This window comes from Odocoileus virginianus, unplaced genomic scaffold, assembly GCF_023699985.2.
Source record: "Odocoileus virginianus isolate 20LAN1187 ecotype Illinois unplaced genomic scaffold, Ovbor_1.2 Unplaced_Contig_18, whole genome shotgun sequence".
Lineage (NCBI taxonomy): Eukaryota > Metazoa > Chordata > Mammalia > Artiodactyla > Cervidae > Odocoileus > Odocoileus virginianus.
The window spans coordinates 246,298-265,491 of NW_027224335.1; the positions used below are offsets into that span (position 1 = coordinate 246,298).

General features: G+C 38.6%; 1 protein-coding gene across 2 annotated transcripts in view; it reads right to left on the reverse strand.

The window, feature by feature from the left end:
• MAGED1 (MAGE family member D1) overlaps positions 1–18,645 on the reverse strand; it is a 79,494-nt gene extending 60,849 nt beyond the window's left edge. For both annotated transcript variants that reach the window (XM_020886768.2, XM_020886766.2), the window contains exon 1: positions 18,564–18,645. The gene's annotated coding sequence lies outside the window, so the exon portion shown is untranslated. The remainder of the gene's footprint in view (positions 1–18,563) is intronic.
• Between the last annotated feature and the right edge of the window lie 549 nt (positions 18,646–19,194).

Here is a 19,194-nt window from a genome sequence, read left to right on the forward strand (position 1 = left end):
CTCCTCCTCCCCCTGGCCCCTGTTCATCCCCTCTCACACTCCAGAAAGCCCTTACTACCTTATCACAGAGAATGTATCAGGGCAAGAAAGCAACACTCAATCTCTTGCCTCTCCACAACCTCACAAACAAGCCTTTCTGACCCTCTTTAACTCTGATATTAGAAGTGATGCCCCTTCTCTTGCTCATGGCCAACTCTTCCACATATTCACTATACCACATCTTTTCCACACCTGTTTCTCCAGTTAGCCCATTTCTCTCCTCTATTTTCAACAACCTCTTTCACTTTATTAGCTCCTCCACTACAGAACATATAAACATGCTCAAATTTCTCATCCTAAAAATATACATATACCACTTGTTATCTATTCTACTTTTCACAGACAATAGTCTACATTCACTTCATCAATGACTTTGCTAATTACATTACTAGTCCTCTGTGCCTTCACCAATACAGATCCATACACACTCACTGCCCTGGCTTCCCCTAAATCCTTAACCTAACAGAACCATCTCAAGTCTTTATCTTATATGTCCATGTAGATGAATTTCACATTATATACTTTTAAAAGTTTAAGATAGTAGTTTTAAAAGAGAAGTGCAATACACGTTCTTTAGTATACAACAATACCTGGCACAGAGAAACATATAAAAGGAGATAAGCATCTTCAATCATTATTTCACTCTCCCAGAGATAACTGTTAAGAGTGACATACTAACCTCTGGGAGAAGCTGAAAAAAAAATGACCTCACTCCCTCCCTCTCCATACCCTTAAATCCCAAAGAGAGGAGGAAGAGGAATTCTCAAGATTATTCAAGGATACACAGCTGGGCCTAGTGCCAACTGGTGGAGCTTTGAAGAGGAAAAGCACAATAAGCCAAAGTTTTGGTGTGGCCTGTTAAATAAAAAATCATTCTGACACTTGTTAAAATGGTAATGAAGACTTTATTCAGGACTACTGCAATAGGTGTCAAGACTACTGCAATACAGGGGAGAGATTGGACTCAACTATGAATACAGTTAAAGACAGCTGGGGATCTACAGGCATGGAGCTATAGAAAATTACTAAATGGAGACATCAAGACTAAGTTGATCCTTGCTAAACTGACTTGGGATTCTCGCTGAAGGCAGACCAGAGTGCTAAAATATCAAGCAAGGGTGGGGGGGATTCTTGCTAAACTGTCTTGGCAGGATTCTTTCTAAAACTGAGCTAAGTAGGCAAAGACAATGCCCAGGGATAAAATTTAGTTGAAAAAAGGGCTCAAAGGAGCATGACTAAAGTTAGGTCAAAGAGAATCTTTATTGTGGTTTCCCACCCCTCCGCCTTCCTTGGAAAATGTTTCTCCACTAAAATATTCTAAAGTCTAGATCCATGGCAATGAGACAGTCCCTGGATATACATGCACATACAAAATTATAAATATATAACACTACATCCATGTGTGTATGCACAGATCTATTTTATATATATATTATTCTATATATATGTGTGGTGTGTGGGACAGTCATGTGTGTGTATGTATATACATTATATATTAAACATTTTATACATACCTGTTGTATATAGTTCTATATGTAATAAGTATTATTTATTGTGTGTATATATAACCTATAGTATATGTATTATAACCTATTGTAATGTACACATACTTCTCCCACATACTACACACATACCTGAGGTACACTGTAACATGACATTCTTTCTCTTCTGTTTCTCCTCCTTACTACTCTCCTACTGCCCCATTCCTCCCCACCCAGCCAGTGCATCATCAGTACATCACAGGGGTGATTATATATCTCATCTGCTTAAGACAATTTCATTACTTCTCCTTCATAGCCTTCAGAGTGAAATCTCAGTTCTCTGATCTGACTTTTGGGATTCTCAACATCCTGGACCCCATCCATGTCTCCAATTTTGTCTCTCCTCCCCTACATAAAACTTATGTTTCAGTTATGACCAACTGTACACATACATTTCCTTGAATACATCAAGATCCCTCTGCCTCTTTCAGTTTCCTCTGACTGAAACCCTTCATAGCTCCTCTACGTTCATACTTCTTCAATTCACCCAGTATCAAGCATTATCTCCTCTTTCCAAGGCATTTTCAGATGCCTATTCTGTGCTGCCACAGACTGTCAATCCCACTTGCCTATGCCCACCAGAGTGCTGATCATACTCTTTGGTCACTGCTTGTTTATTCATATTACCACTATAATGAAACTTCATCAAGGACAGGAAACTAGTCAGATTTACCTTCACATCTCCTATACCAAACATAACACCATATATATCGTTGTAAGGGAATTTTTGCTGAATGAATGAAAGACTACATAAATAAAGTCATTCAAATGTTTTCAAAATAGAGAAGAAAAGAGCACAACAAAAGGTCAGGGAGCATGACAAAAAAAAAAAAATCTCCTGAGCATTCACATCTTGTTTTTTTGTTTTTTTGTTTTTTTTTTCACATCTTGTTTTCTAAGTACCAATCCTTATTGAAAGAATACATGATTCCTTGCAAAATGACTGATTCCAGCACTGGGGCAGACAGTGTACATGATGAGCCTAAAATGTATCAGAGAGCAGTGAAGTCAAGATCTAATGAAATCTTGTCAAATGATACAGGAAACAAATGAAAACTACTTCTAATTTCCAAAGTGGCACAATTTGAGCATCAAAAAAACAAAAAAAAAAATCACAATACTACAAATAATAGATGCTAGATAGGGTATGGAGAAAAGGGAACCCTCCTACACAATTGGTGGGAATGTAAACTGGTATAGGAACTATGGAACAGTATGGAGATTTCTTTAAAAGCTATTAATAAAAATAGACTACCCTAAGATCGAGCAATCCAATTCCTGGTTATAGATCCAGGACAAAAACTAATTTGAAAAGACATATGCATCCCAATGTTCATATCAGCACTATTTACAATAGCCAAGACATAGAAGTAACCCAAGTGCCCATCAACAGACTACTGGCTAATGAGATATGGTATTTATATACAATGGAATAATACTCAGCCATAAAAAATAACAAAGTATTGCCTTTGCAGTAATATGGACTGACCTAGAGAATATTGTGCTTAGTTAAATAAGACAGAGAAAGACAAATACTATCACATATCACTTATATGTGGAATCTAAAAACTAATGCAAATGAATCTATTTACAAAACATAAACAGACTTACAGATATAGAAAACAAATGTATAGTTACCAAAGGGGGAATATGGGTTTAATGGGGATTATTCAAGACGGTGGAGTTGAAGGACGAAGAACTCCAAAATTACAACTCATTGCTGAACAACCATTGACAGGAGAATGTTGGATCCCACCAAAAAAGATACCCCATGTCCAAGGGCAAAGGAGAAGCCCCAACAAGGCAGTAGGGAGGCAAAATCACATTTAGAATCAAACCCCATACCTGCCAGAGATGCTCAGAGGGCTCAAACAAAACTTGTGTGCACCAGGACCCAGAGGCCCCACAGAGACTGAGCCAGACCTGCCTTTGAGTGTTTGAGTGTCTCCTGTGGAGGCACGGGTCAGCAGTGGCCTGCCACGGTGCAATAAGCCTCTTATCTTCATTCATCAGAGGGCAGACAGAATGAAAACCACAATCACAGAAAACTAACCAAACTGATCACATGGACCACAGCCTTGTCTAACTCAATGAAACTATGAGCCATGCCATGTAGGGCCACCCAAGACAGACGGGTCATGGTGGAGAGTTCTGACAAAACGTGGTCCACTGGAGAAGGGAATGGCAAACCACTTCAGTATTCTTGCCTTGAGAATCCCATGAACAGTATGAAAAGGCAAAAAGATAAGGACACTGAAAGATGAACTCCCCAGGTCGGTAGGTGCCCAATATGCTACTGGAGAAGAGTAGAGAAGTAACTCCAGAAAGAATGAAGACATGGAGCCAAAGCACAAACAAAGGCCAGGTATAGATTTGACTGATGATGGAAATAAAAGTCCAATGTTATAAGAACAATATTGCATAGGAACCTGGAATGTTAGGTCCATGAATCAAGGCAAATCAGAAGTGGTCAAACAGGAGATGGCAAGAGTGAACATTGACATTTTAGGAATCACTGAACTAAAATGGACTGGAATGGGTGAATTTAATTCAGATGACCATTGTATCTACTACTGTGGGCAAGAATCCCTTAGAAGAAATGGACTAGCCATCATATTCAACAAAGGAGTCCAAAATGCAGTATTTGGGTACAATGTCAAAAATGACAGAGTGATCTCTGTTCGTTTCCAAGGCAAAACATTCAATACCACAGTAATCCAAGTCTATGCCCCAACCACTAATGCCAAAATAAGCTGAAGTTGAACAGTTCTATGAAGACCTACAAGACCTTCTAGAACTAACACCAAAAAAAAAGATGTCCTTTTCATCATAGGGGACTGGAATGCAAAAGTAGGAAGTCAAGAGATACCTAGAGTAACAAGCAAGTTTGGCCTTGGAGTACAAAATGAAGCAGGGCAAAGACTAACAGATGTGCAGATGGCACCACCCTTATGGCAGAAAGCAAAGAACTGAAGAAACTCTTGATGAAAGTGAAAGAGGAGAGTGAAAAAGTTGCCTTAAAACTCAACATTCAGAAAACCAAGTTCATGGCATCTGGACTCATTAATTCATGGCAAATAGATGGGGAAACAATGGAAACAGTGAGAGACTTTATTTTGGGGAGGCTCTAAAATCACTGCAGATGCAAACTACACTGCAGACTGCAGCATGAAATTAAAAGACACTTGCTCCTTGGAAGAAAAGCTATGACCAACCTAGACAACATATTAAAAAGCAGAGACATTACTTATGCCAACAAAGGTCTGTCTAGTCAAAGCTATGGTTTTTCCAGTAGTCATGTGAGAGTTGGACTATAAAGAAAGCTGAGCACCGAAGAATTGATGCTTTTGAACTGTGGTGTTGGAGAAGACTCTTGAGAGTCCCTTGGACTGCAAGGAGATCCAACCAGTCCATCCTAAAGGAAATCAGTCCTAAGTATTCATTGGAAGGACTGATGCTGAAGCTGCTAATATTTTGGCCACCTGATGTGAAGAACTGACTCATTAGAAAAGATGCTGATGCTGGGAAAGATTGAAGGGGACAGGAGAAGGGGATGACAGAGGATGAGATGGTTGGATGGCATCACCGACTTGATGGACATGAGTTTGAGTAAGCTCCGGGAGTTGGTGATGGACAGGGAGGCCTGGTGTGCTGCAGTCCATGGGGTTGCAGAGAGTCAGACACAACTGAGTGACTGAACTGAACTGAAAGGCTAACAGAGTTGTGCCAATGGACACAGTGGTCATAGCAAACACCCACACCCAACAACACAAGACTCAACTCTACACATGGACATCACCAGATGGTCAATACTGAAATCAGACTGATTATATTATTTGCAACTGAAGATGGAAAAGATGTATACAGTCAGCAAAAACAAGACCTGGAGCTGACTGTGGCTCAGATCATGAACTCCTTATTGGAAAATTCAGACTTAAATTGAAAAAAGTAGGGAAAACCACTAGACCATTCAGGTATGACCTAAATCAAATCCCTTATGATTATACAGTGGAAGTGACAAATAGATTCAAGGGATTAGATCTGATAGACAGAGTGCCTGAAGAACTATGGACAGAGGTTCATGACATTGTACAGGAGGCAGTGATCAAGACCATCCCCAAGAAAAAGAAATGCAAAAAAGGCAAAATGGTTGTCTGAGGAGGCCTTACAAATAGCTGAGAAAAGAAGAGAAGTGAAAGGCAAAGGAGAAAAGGAAAGATATACCCATCTGAATGCAGAGTTCCAAAGAATAGCAAGGAGAGATAAGAAAGTCTTCCTAAGTGATCAATGCAAAGAAATAGAGGAAAGCAATAGAAAGGAAAAGACTAGAGATCACTTCAAGAAAATTAGAGATACAAAGGGAAAATTTCATGCAAAGATGGGCACAATAAAGGACAGAAATGGTACAGAGCTAAGAGAAGCAGAAGATATTAAGAAGAAGTGGCAAGAATACACAGAAGAACTATACAAAAAAGATCTTCATGACCCAGATAACCACGATGGTGTGATCACTCACCTAGAGCCAGACATCCTGGAGTGTGAAGTCAAGTAGGCCTTAGGAAGTATCACTATGAACAAAGCTAGTGGAGGTGATAGAATTCCAGTTGAGCTATTTCAAATCCTAAAGAAGATCCTGTTAAAGTGCTGCACTCAAAATACCAACAAATTTGGAAAACTCAACAGTGGCCACAGGACTGGAAAAGTTCAGTTTTCATTCCAATCCCAAAGAAAGGCAATGCCAAAGAATGTTCAAACTACCACACAATTGCACTCATCTTCACATGCTAGCAAAGTAATGCTCAAAATTCTCCAAGCCAGGCTTCAACAGTATGTGAACTGTGAACTTCCAGATGTTCAAGCTGGATTTAGAAAAGGCAGAGGAACCAGAGATCAAATTGCCAACATCTGTTGGATCATCAAAAAAGCAAGAGAGTTCCAGAAAAACATCTACTTCTGCTTTATTGACTATGCCAAAGCCTTTGACTGTGTGGATCACAACAAACTGTGGAAAATTCCCATGACCTGCCTCCTGACAGATCTGTATGCAAGTCAAGAAGCAACAGTTAGAACTGGACATGGAACAACAGACTGGTTCCAAACTGGGAAAGGAAGTAAATCAAGGCTGTATATTTCACTCTGCTTAGTTAGTTTATATGCAGAGTACATCATGCAATATGCTGGGCTGGATGATGCACAAGCTGGAATCAAGATTGCCGGGAGAAATATCAATAACCTCAGATATGCAGATGACACCACCCTTATGGCAGAAAGCGAAGAACTGAAGAGCCTCTTGATGAAAGTGAAAGAGGAGAGTGAAAAACTTGGCTTAAAACTCAACATTCAGAAAACTAAGATCATGGCATCCGGTCCCATCACTTCATGGCAAATAGATGGGGAAACAATGGAAACAGTGACAGACTTTATTTTCTTGGTCTCCAAAATCACTGCAGACTATGACTGCAGCCAGTGAAATTAAAAGACACTTGCTCCTTGGAAGAAAAACTATGACCAACCTAGACAGCATATTAAAAAGCAGAGACATTACTTTGCCAACAAAGGTCCATCTAGTCAAAGCTATGGTTTTTCCAGTAGTCATGTATGGATGTGAGAGTTGGACCATAAAGAAGGCTGAGTGCCAAAGAATTGATGCTTTTGAACTGTGGTGTTGGAGAAGACTCTTGAGAGTCCCTTGGACTGCAAGGAGATCAAACCAGTCAATCCTAAAGGAAATCAGTCCTGAATATTCATTGGAAGGGACTGATGCTGAAGCTGAAGCTCCAATACTTTGGCCACCTGATGGGAAGAACTGACTCACTGGAAAAGACCCTGATGCTGGGAAAGACTGAAGGCAGGAGAAGAAGGGGATGACAGAGGATGAGATGGTTGGATGGCATCACCAATTCGAGAGACATGAGTTGCAGCAGGCTCTGGGAGTTGGTGATGTACCAGGAAGCCTGGCGTGCTGCAGTCCATGGCGTCACAAAGTGTCATACATGCATGAGCGACTGAACCGAACTGAACTGATAGGTTTAATAGATACACACTACTATACATATAAAATAGATAAGTAACAAGGATTTACTGTATAGCATAGGATACTATATTCAATATCTCATAATAACCCTAATGGAAAATAATCAGAATATATATATGTCTGTAACTGAATCACTTTGCTGTAGACCTGAAACTAAGACAACACTGTAAACCAACTATACCTCAGTGAAAAATTTTAATCACAATGGATACACATTAAATATATAAAAATCCATGAATTCTTAATGATAAGGTCTCTAGGAAATGATAAAGGTCTCTAGGAAATCAATTCTGAAAACTGATATATGGGGAATAAAAGCATTTATCCTTTCTGTTTTAAATACAGTTAATTTATAATGTCGTGTTAGTTTCAAGTGTATGGTAAAGTGACTCAGTTATACACACATATGTGTATGTATATATAGTTTTTCACATTCTTTTCTATTATAGGTTATTATGAGATGTTGAACACAGTTCCCAGTACTATAAAATAGGGTCTTGCTGTTTATCTGTTTTATAAATAATAGTGTATATTTTAATCCCAAACTTCTAATTTATCTCTCCTCCCCTAATCCTACTATCCCATTTGGTAAATGATAGTTTGTTTTCCATGTCTGTGAGTCTTTTTCTGTTCATAAATCCTGCGTTTCTTTTTATGAAACATAAATTAGAACAAAAAATGTAGCTGGCAAGGAAAAGGTCTCCTTTATAAAATAATCCCAGCTAATAAATGCAGAATAACTGGTAGAATTCTACCACTACTTTACAGCCACTATTGAAATACTGAATTTAGACAGTTATCTCCAATGGCTGTGAAAATCAACAGGAGAAAGGTTCGGAGGAAACGCTACAATGGAGGGATCAGGCTGAGATCACCTAAAAACACAAATAAACCCCAGCATCAGTTAAAAAGATAAAACCACCCATGAGGTAATGCAATAAAAAGTGCATTACACTGCCTGAGATGATTCTTACCTTTAAAAAGTAATTAAACAGAAGCTAATCAAGCCTCTAGCTCTAAATTCCAGTGAAGAGGAAATATGGGAAGGAGAATACAATAAAAACCATGTCAAAGAAGCAATAATCTAAATCCATTTGTCAATCAGACAAATGACTTAGTTTCTCCAATAAATCAACAGTCTTTAAAATTGGCAGGGCATGGGGGTGGGGGCTTTAGAGGATTTACAGGAAAAGAGGCTCAAGAGAAAAACAGCCAGTAGCGATAAATGATCTTTCTTTGGATATAGATTTAACAAAGCTACTGTAAATAGACATTTTTCCAACACTCATGGAAATCTGAATATGAACTGAGTATTAGATGATATAAAGAATTACTGTTAATCTCATTAAGTATAATGGCCTGAAGTGAAGTTGCTCAGTCATGTCCAACTCTTTGCGACCCCACGGATTGTAGGCTACTAGGCTCCTCCATCCGCGGGATTTTCCAGGCAAGAATACTGGAGTGGGTTGCCATTTCCTTCTCCAGGGGATCTTCTCAACCCAGGGATCAAACCCAGGTCTCCTGCATTGTAGGCAGATGCTTTACCGTCTGAGCCACCAGGGAAGTGTTCATAATGGCCGAGTGGTTCCTTATTTAACACACCTATGACTTAGGGATCCATTATGAGTTATTTATCTGTGCAATGACACAATGGCTGAGTGCCATTTTCTCAAATGTCCCAGTGAAAATAGTGGGTGAGGAGAAAAAAATCAAATGAAATTGATTAAATGGTATCAACTGTTGCAGCTTGGGAAAGGATTTATGCATGGTTATGTGTGTGTGTGTGTGTGTGTGCTTACTACTTTCTTCTTTAAAACTATTTGAAAATTTCAGGAATAAAAGGAAAAAAAACAGAAGCCAATGTGAAGGAGTTTCATATAGCTACTTCCAAACTGGACAGTTTGAGAAACAGAAGTAATGACTTGAAAAGTACTAGATATATAACAAGTTTAATAAAATATAGAAAATAACAATAAAATCTTAAGAAATACAAAAACACATTAGGTTGGATAACAGTTTTAAATAAAAGACTTGTTTGAAAAAAATATGAAAATGCAGTAGGTAGGTATATGATATTAGGGAATTACTGTTAAGTTTTCTTAGTAAGATAATGGCAATTAAATTATATACAAAATGCTCCTAATATTAGGAGATGAACACTGAGATATTTATGGGGAAAGTATCAAATTGATCTATTAAAGTGGTATCTGAATCAAAATGCCAAGAAGGATTTTTGTGAAAACTGACAAGCTGATTCTAAAATGTGTGCATGCTAAGTCACTTCTGGCGTGTCCAACTCTTGGTGACCCTAGAGACCACAGCCCTCCAGTCGCCTCTGTCCATGGGATTCTCCAGGCATGAATACTGAAGTGGGTTGCCATGCCCTCTTCCAGTGGATCTTCCTGAAGGATCAAACCCACATCTCTTAAGTCTTCTGCATTGGCAGGCAGGTTCTTTACCACTAGTGCCATGTGGGAAGCCCTCTAAAAAAATGTATACGGGTGAAAATGAGTATAATACCCATAGCAATCTATAGATTCAGTGCAATCCCTATCAAACTAAAATCAGGTTTTTGTTTGTTTGTATTTTAACAGAACTAGAACAAATAATTTCACAATTTGTATGGAAATACAAAAAACCTTGAATAGCCAAAGCAATCTTGAGAAAGAAGAATGGAACTGGAGGAATCAACCCTCCTGACTTCAGACTATACTACAAAGCTACAGTCATCAACAACAGTATGGTACTGGCACAAAAACAGAAATATAGATCAATGGAACAAAATAGAAAGCCCAGAGATAAATCCATGCACCTATGGACACCTTATCTTTGACAAAGGAGGCAAAAATATACAATGGAGAAAAGACAATCTCTTTAACAAGTGGTGCTGGGAAAACTGGTCAACCACCTGTAAAAGAATGAAACTAGAACACTTTCTAACACCATACACAAAAATAAACTCAAAATGGATTAAAGGTCTAAATGTAAGACCAGAAGCTATAAAACTCCTAGAGGAAAACATAGGCAAAACATTTTCCGACATAAATCACAGCAGGATCCTCTATGACTCACCTCCTAGAGTAATAGAAATAAAAGCAAAAATAAACAAATGGGACCTAATTAAACTTAAAATCTTTTGCACAATGAAGGAAACTATAAGCAAGGTGAAAAGACAGCCTTCAGAATGGGAGAAAATAATAGCAAATGAAGCAACTGACAAAGAATTAATCTCAAAGAATATACAAGCAGCTCATGCAGCTCAATACCAGAAAAATAAATGACCCAATCAAAAAATGGGCCAAAGAACTAAACAGACATTTCTCCAAAGAAGACATACAGATGGCTAACAAACACATGAAAAGATGCTCAACTTTACTATATTCGTTGATTAGCTCTAGTAATTTTCTGGTAGAGTCTTTGGGGTTTTCTATGTAGAGGATCATGTCATCTGCAAACAGCGAGAGTTTCACTTCTTCTTTTCCTATCTGGATTCCTTTTACTTCTTTTTCTGCTCTGATTGCTGTGGCCAGAACTTCCAAAACTATGTTGAATAGTAGTGGTGGGAGTGGGCACCCTTGTCTTGTTCCTGATTTTAGGGGAAATGCTTTCAATTTTTCACCATTGAGGGTAATGCTTGCTGTGGGTTTGTCATATATAGCTTTTATTATGTTGAGGTATGTTCCTTCTATTCCTGCAAACTAAACAGACATTTCTCCAAAGAAGACATACAGATGGCTAACAAACACATGAAAAGATGCTCAACATCACTCATTATCAGAGAAATGCAAATCAAAACCACAATGAGGTACCATTACACGCCAGTCAGGATGGCTGCTATCCAAAAGTCTACAAGCAATAAATGCTGGAGAGGGTGTGGAGAAAAGGGAACCCTCTTACACTGTTGGTGGAATGCAAACTAGTACAGCCACTATGGAGAACAGTGTGGAGATTTCTTAAAAAACTGGAAATAGAACTGCCATATGACCCAGCAAACCCACTCCTGGGCATACACCCCGAGGAAACCAGATCTGAAAGAGACACGTGCACCCCAATGTTCATTGCAGCACTGTTTATAATAGCCAGGACATGGAAGGAACCTAGATGCCCATCAATAGATGAATGGATAAGGAAGCTGTGGTACATATACACCATGGAATATTAGTCAGCCATTAAAAAGAATTCATTTGCATCAGTTCTAATGAGATGGATGAAACTGGAGCCCATTATACAGAGTGAAGTAAGCCAAAAAGATAGACTATTACAGTATACTAGCACATATATATGGAATTTAGAAAGATGGTAATGATAACCCTATATGCAAAACAGAAAAAGAGACACAGATGTACAGAACAGACTTTTGGACTCTGTGGGAGAAGGCAAGGGTGGGATGTTTCGAGAGAACAGCATTGAAACATGTATATTATCTAGGGTGAAACAGATCACCAGCCCAGGTTGGATGCATGAGACAAGTGCTCGAGCCTGGTGCACTGGGAAGACCCAGAGGGATCGGGTAGAGAGGGAGGTGGGAGGGGGGATCGGGATGGGGAACACATGTAAATCCATGGCTGATTCATGTCAGTGTATGACAAAAACCACTACAATATTGTAAAGTAATTAGCCTCCAACTAATAAAAATAAATGGAAAAAAAAAGATGCTCAACATCACTCATTATCAGAGAAATGCAAATAAAAACCACAATGAGGTACCATCTCATGCCGGTCAAAATGGCTGCTATGAAAAAAGTCTACAAACAATACATGTTGGAGAGGGTGTGGAGAAAAGGGAACCCACTTACACTGTTGGTGGGCATGCAAACTAGTACAGCCATTATGGAGAACAGTGTGGAGATTCCTTTAAAAACTGGAAATAGAACTGCCATTTGACCTAGCAATCCCACTGCTTGGCATACACACCAAGGAAACCAGAACTGAAAGAGACACGTGTACCCCAGTGTTCATCACAGCACTGTTTACAATAGCTAGGACATGGAAGCAACCTAGATGTCCATCAGCAGATGAATGGATAAGAAAGCTGTGGTACATATACACAATGGAATATTACTCAGCTATTAAAAAGAATGCATTTGAATCAGTTCTAATGAGGTGGATGAAACTGGAGCCTATTATACAGAGTGAAGTAAGTCAGAAAGAAAAACACCAATACAGTATATTAATGCATATATATGGAATTTAGAAAGATGGTAACAATGACCCTATATGTGAGACAGCAAAAGAGACACAGATATAAAGAACAGACTTTTGGACTCTGTGAGAGTGGGATGATTTGAGAGAATAGCATTGAAACATGTATATTATCATATGTGAAATAGATCACCAGTCCAAGTTTGATGCATGAAACAGGGCACTCAAAGCCAGTGCACTGGGACAACCCAGAGGGATGGGATGGGGAGGGAGGTGGGAGGGGGTTAGGGATGGGGACACATGTACACTTGTGGCTGATTCATGTCAATGTATGGCAAAATCCACTATAATATTGCAGAGTAATTAGCCTCCAATTAAAATAATATATTAATTAATTTTTAAAAATGTATATGGGAATTCAAAAGGCCAAGAATAACCAAAGCATTATTAAAGAAAAAGAGCAAAATTGTAGGACTTACTGACCATATATAAGATACATTATAAAGTTACATTAATTACGACAGTGGTACTCATACAAGAGTAGAAAAACCAAGATGAAAAGAATCCAGAAACAAACCCACATATATAACCTAATCATATGATTTATGAAAAAGATGATGACACTAGAGGGAAAGGATGATCTTTCCAATAAATGGTATTGAATTGCTGGATGTCTGTTTCAAAACAACAACAAAACAATGGGCCTTTATCCATATCTCATACTGGCAACATACAATAAAATCAGTATCAAATGAACTGGAAATATAAATGAGATTAAACAATAACATCACATAGAAAAATATCTCCATGACTTTGAGAAAGGCAAATCTTTCTTAACCAGGACAAACAAGCACTACCCATATAGAGGAAAAATTATGAACACAACAATATTAAAATTGAGATACAAGCATATCTTGTTTTACTGCGCTTCACAAATACTGCATTTTTTACAAATAAAAGGTCTGTGGCAACCCTGTGTGATGATCGCTAACACTTTTTAGAAATAAAGTAATTTTTAATTAAGGTATATTCTTTGTTTTTTAGACAGTGCTACTGCACACTTGGAGTTTCCCAGGTGGCCAATGCAGGAGACACAGGAGGTTTGGGTTGGGAAGATCCCCTGGAGGAAGAAACAGCAACCCACTCCAGTAGCCTTGCCTGAAATCTGGCGGGTTACAGTCCATGGGGTCGCAAAGAGTTGGACAAGACTTAACGACTGAGCACGCATGCATTGCACACTTACTTGACTACAGCATAGTGCAAAATTAACTTTTAAATGCACTTGAAACCAAAACATTTGTATGACTTGTTTCATTGTGATATTCACTTTACTGCAATGGTAGAAGCAAACCTGCAATATCTCCAAAATGTGGCTGTATTCAGTTCATCAAAAGACACCACTAAGAGTCTGCAAGTACAAGCAATTGAAATTTGCAATAAACAGACATAACAAAGTATTCACATCCTTACTAAAGAAAGATCTTCTACAGAACAAAAGGATAGTCCAGGAGAAAAAGTGGTCAAAAGACTTGAACAGACACCTTGAAAAAAAGATATCCAGGCCAATAAACAGGAAAAGATGCACATTTATCAGCAGAGATATGCAAACTAAAACCACAAGATACCATTAATAACCACTAGAATGGTTACATATTTTTCCCTTAAAAAGACAACACAGTAAGTGTTGGTAATATTCTAGAACACTGGAACTCTTAAAATTTTCTATTAGGAGTTTCTTTAGTACAACTGCTTTGGAAAACTGGTTGGCAACACTTACTAAAGCTAATTCTATCCATAACCTATGAACTCATCAATTCTACTCTTAGGTATATGTTCAACAGAAATCTGTGTACATATCACCAGAAGACATGTTCTAGAATGTTTATAGTACCATTTGCAGACCAAAGATGTAAACAACCAAAATACCTATCAGTTGTGGCATATTCACACAATGGAATACAGAGCTATAAGAATGAAGGAATTACTACTACACTTGATAACTTGGATCAGTATCAAAAACAAAATCTTAAGCCAAACACACACAAAAACATACTATACTATATTTTTATAAAGTCCCAAAACGGGAAAATTATTATACAGTGATAGAAGCCAAGATGTGGTTAATTTAGGGTTTAGAAAACTGGTAGGGAAATATATTCAAGGGATTTCAGATACTGACAATTTTTTTTTAATGAAGTATGCTGTTGTTTAGTTGTTAAGTCATGTCCCACTCTTTTGCAATCTCCTCTATCCATAGGATTTTCCAGGCAAGAATACTGAAGCTAGGTGCCATTTCCTTCTCCAGGGGATCTTCCAGGACCAAGCATCAAATCTGCGTTTCCTGCACTGGCAGGCAGATTCTTTAACAATGAGCCACCAGGGAAGCCCAACATGAATTTACAGTTGATTTACAATATTATATTAGTTTCAGGTGTATAGCATAGTGATTCAGTATTTTTACAGATTATATTCCATTAAAAGTTATTACAAGATAATGGCTATAATTCCCTGTGCTATACAATATATCCTTGTTGCTTATCTATTTTATACATAGTAGTTTGTATCTCTTAATCCCATACTGCTATCTTGCCCCTCTCTCTGCTGATAACCACTAGTTTGTTTTCTATATCACCAAGTCTGTTTCTGTTTTGCTATATATATTCATTTGTATTATTTTTTAGATTCCAAATATAAATGATACCATAAAGTATTTGGCTTTCTCTGACATTTCACTAAGCATAATATTCTCTAGGTCCACTCACACACTGCTACAAATGGCAGAATTTCATTCTTTTTTATGGCTGAGTAATTGCGAGGCTTCCCTGCTGGCTCAGTGGTAAAGAATCTGCCTGCCAATGTAGGAGATGCGAGTTGGATCCCTGGGTCAGGAAGATCCCCTGGAGAAGGAAATGGCAACCTTCTCCAGTATTCTTGCTGGGAAATTCCACAGACTGAGGAGCCTGGCGAGCTACAGTACAGGGGGTTGCAAAAGAGTCGGACATGACTTAGCGACTAAACAGCAATATTCCATTGTACATATACACCATATCTTTATCCATTCATCTGCTGATGGACACTTGGGTCATTTCCATATCCTGGCCATTGTAAATAGTGCTGCTAAGAACACTGGAGTGCACACATCTTTTCAAATTAGTGTTTTCACTTTTTCCAGATATATGCCATGAGTGGAATTGCTGGATCATGTGGTAGGTTACACAGTGGTGACAATGCTTTCAGCTGTACCCTTATGTATTCATACCCCAATAAAAATTAAAAAGGAAAAAAAGAATAGAAAGTTTGAAAATGGGAAAAAAAGTCAGGTAAAATGTCATCACACTTTTCAGCTCTTAACATTTATAACTAGGAAGTAAATCAAGTACCTGATATAATCAGACTTGTGAAAGAAAGATTACAAAATGAAATTTTTATATCCAGACTATGTCTAATAAAATATTGTGTATTTTCTACTTCTCATTAATAAACAGAGACAGAGAGAGAGAAAGAGATGATCAGGCCAGGACTGAGTATCTGACAGACTTGAACTCCATTAACTCCACTACCATTTACCAAGTTACTACCCACCTGAGTCTGGGTTTTGTCATCAGGAAAATGACAATGATGATACTGACTTTAAACAGTGGTTCTGAACATTAACTAGGGAGCCAACTACATTAAAAAGGTTGTATATAAAAGACAGGCACTAAATTCATTTCAATTTACCACACCAAACATTTATGGACAACATTATGAACACGCAGTGAAAAGAGCAGTGAGAGAGGAAAGCAAATATGCTGTAGGATAGCATACAATGCACCACAAATAAACACATTGAGGAAGAGGTGAGGATGGAGGCTGATGTGTCTTCCCAGAGGGGCTGGTAACTGACAATTCACCTAAATGGTAACAAGAAGCTAGCGAGGAGAAAGACAATATGAGGAACTTACACGGACAGATTAGATCATTCGAGTAGGCAGAGTGGTGCATTAATGCTATGCAGGCTAGTGACTACAGGCAGAGGAGAGAAGAGGGAATGTTGGAAGCAAAGTGACCAACAAATGCAAAGCCACTGGCATAAATATATCCCGGCTTCCCACTCATATCTGTATAGCCTGTGCCCTCTTTTCCTTTAGATTTCTGCTCAAATGTCACAATACCAGGGAGGCCTTCCTGCCTTTCCTATTTAACACAGTACAACCCTCTCTATCACAACCTATTATATATTTATTATATATTCACTCATTGTCTCTCAACTATACTTAATCATCCCTTATTTTGGCAAGTCTAACACAGTACAGAAGAAGGAATAAGTTGCTTGTTCAAGGAGACTGCTAGTTAAATTCCTCTTTATAACCTGAAATACCCCTCACCCTCATTATAAATTTAATTATCTCTCTCTTGGAATTGAAATAATAAATTGTGATAATTAATGGTCTTGCAAGACAGATTACACATGATAAATGGTGCAAAAACATAATTTCACATTGCAACAAATGAAAAAAACAAAATTCATATTGTACCAAATAGATAATACATGCATAGCTCCAAAAAAAAATCTTTGTCTGAAAAATGTCAATTTGTTCTTCAATGTTGCTGCACTAAATAGATAATATAGGCATAACTCCTAAAAAAAGTCTTTGTCTGAAAAATCTGTCAACTTGCTCTTGAATGTTGCTACTGAACACCAGGTAAAGATTTACATAATAAATCCAACTCATATGAATTAATAAATTTGTGATTGGATGTCATATCTGTCAACCATTTCTGCCCTGTGAGAAATTCTAAAGGAGATGGGAAAGCTTCCACTCTCTAAAGCTGACACCAAGTTATAAGCAAAACTCACTATGTTTGTCACTCAAAATTTAGAGATTCAGTTGTATACCAAATTTTTTTTTATGTCATGGGCTGAAACCAGTGCAATATCTGACATGTGATTTCGTTTAGGGTAATAAATAAATACAAGTACATAATCTGCACAAGTTCCTACGTCTCTGAGAGCTCTAAAAAACTTCTGCTCCTTTGCTTATTTTTAAAAACAACAAAAACAGCCTTGCCCTTGAAATTGAAGTCACACCTGATTTTATAAAGTATTAATATATAATTCACTGTCCTCTGCAGAAGTAGGACCAAAGAGAATCAGAAGTCTTCAGGGGGAGTAAAATACTGGGGTCGAAAGGGGAAAAAGGGAAGAATGTAGGCTCAGACTGGGGGAAAGAAAGAAAGAGAAGTCTCTCAGTCGTGTCCGACTCTTTGCGACCTCATGGACTGTAGCCTACCAGGCTCCTCCGTCCATGGGATTTTCCAGGCAAGAGTACAGGAGTGGGTTGCCATTTCCTTCTCCAGGGGATCTTCCCGACCCAGGGATCGAACCTAAGTCTCCCGCATTGCAGGCAGACGCTTTACCGTCTGAGCCACCAGGGAAGCCAGAATTGGGGAAGAGGGTAACAAAAGTTCTGAAGCTAAGAGGAGGGCGGGGTGGAAGGTGGGAGTAAGAGGTAGGAAAGAAATCGATGGTACAGGGAATGATCCAAATTCAGAAAGCCCGGGAAGAGGATTTGAGATAAAGAGGTGAAGTTAAGAATAATCAGGGATAAAAGGACCATGAGAGTCAGAAGGAGGAGGGGATAACGGCCAGCCATCTCCCGAGGAGTGAGAGAGTGGAGCTAGAGATCAGAACCACAAGCGTCAGAAACATCCTTCAATGCACCCTGGAGATGAATTCTTTCCACCTCGTGGCGAAACAAAGAGGAAAGCGTTCCTGAAGTGTTTGGGGACTCGTGGAAATTATCAGTCCCTTTCCTTTCACTCACCTTGGTGAAGAACGCCGCGACAAGATGAAGGCGTGACCGGAAGTGCCAATTTCTTTTGTTTGGCGGAAGCTTTTGCCCAGGACGCCACACCCTCACCCCCGCCCTCCACTCCCCGCCCCCACCTCCGCCTTCACTCCAGACAACTTCCTGTGCCTCTCTAGCAAGCTTTTGAAATACTGAATCTCAATGGCTATCTCACCAGATGCGCACCTGGATAGTGACGTAGAATGTCTGGAAGAAGGATCAGTAACTTTTTACAAATCCTACTAGCCCTAGTCATTCCAGGAACTGCAGCATCTCTGCCAAACTCCATGTATCCTATTTGTCACCTCGCTTTGCTGATTCAGACTTTCAAGTACTGTTACTTCCTTAACTTTCGGATGTCTACAGTAACATATTTACCATACTGATTAACTGCTTTCTGGAATTAAAAAATAAGTTCATTTTAATTACTGGTATAAAAATTTCAAGATCTTTAAAAAGTCTTAAATCAGAATCATTTCTGTCTTGGAATGGTATCCAGAGAGTAACATTCCATACTCAAATTTGCAAATGAAAGTGAACTCATTTAGAAAGCATTCTTGTGTACTTGTATACCCCCACCCAAGGGAAGACAATGATAATTGATAAA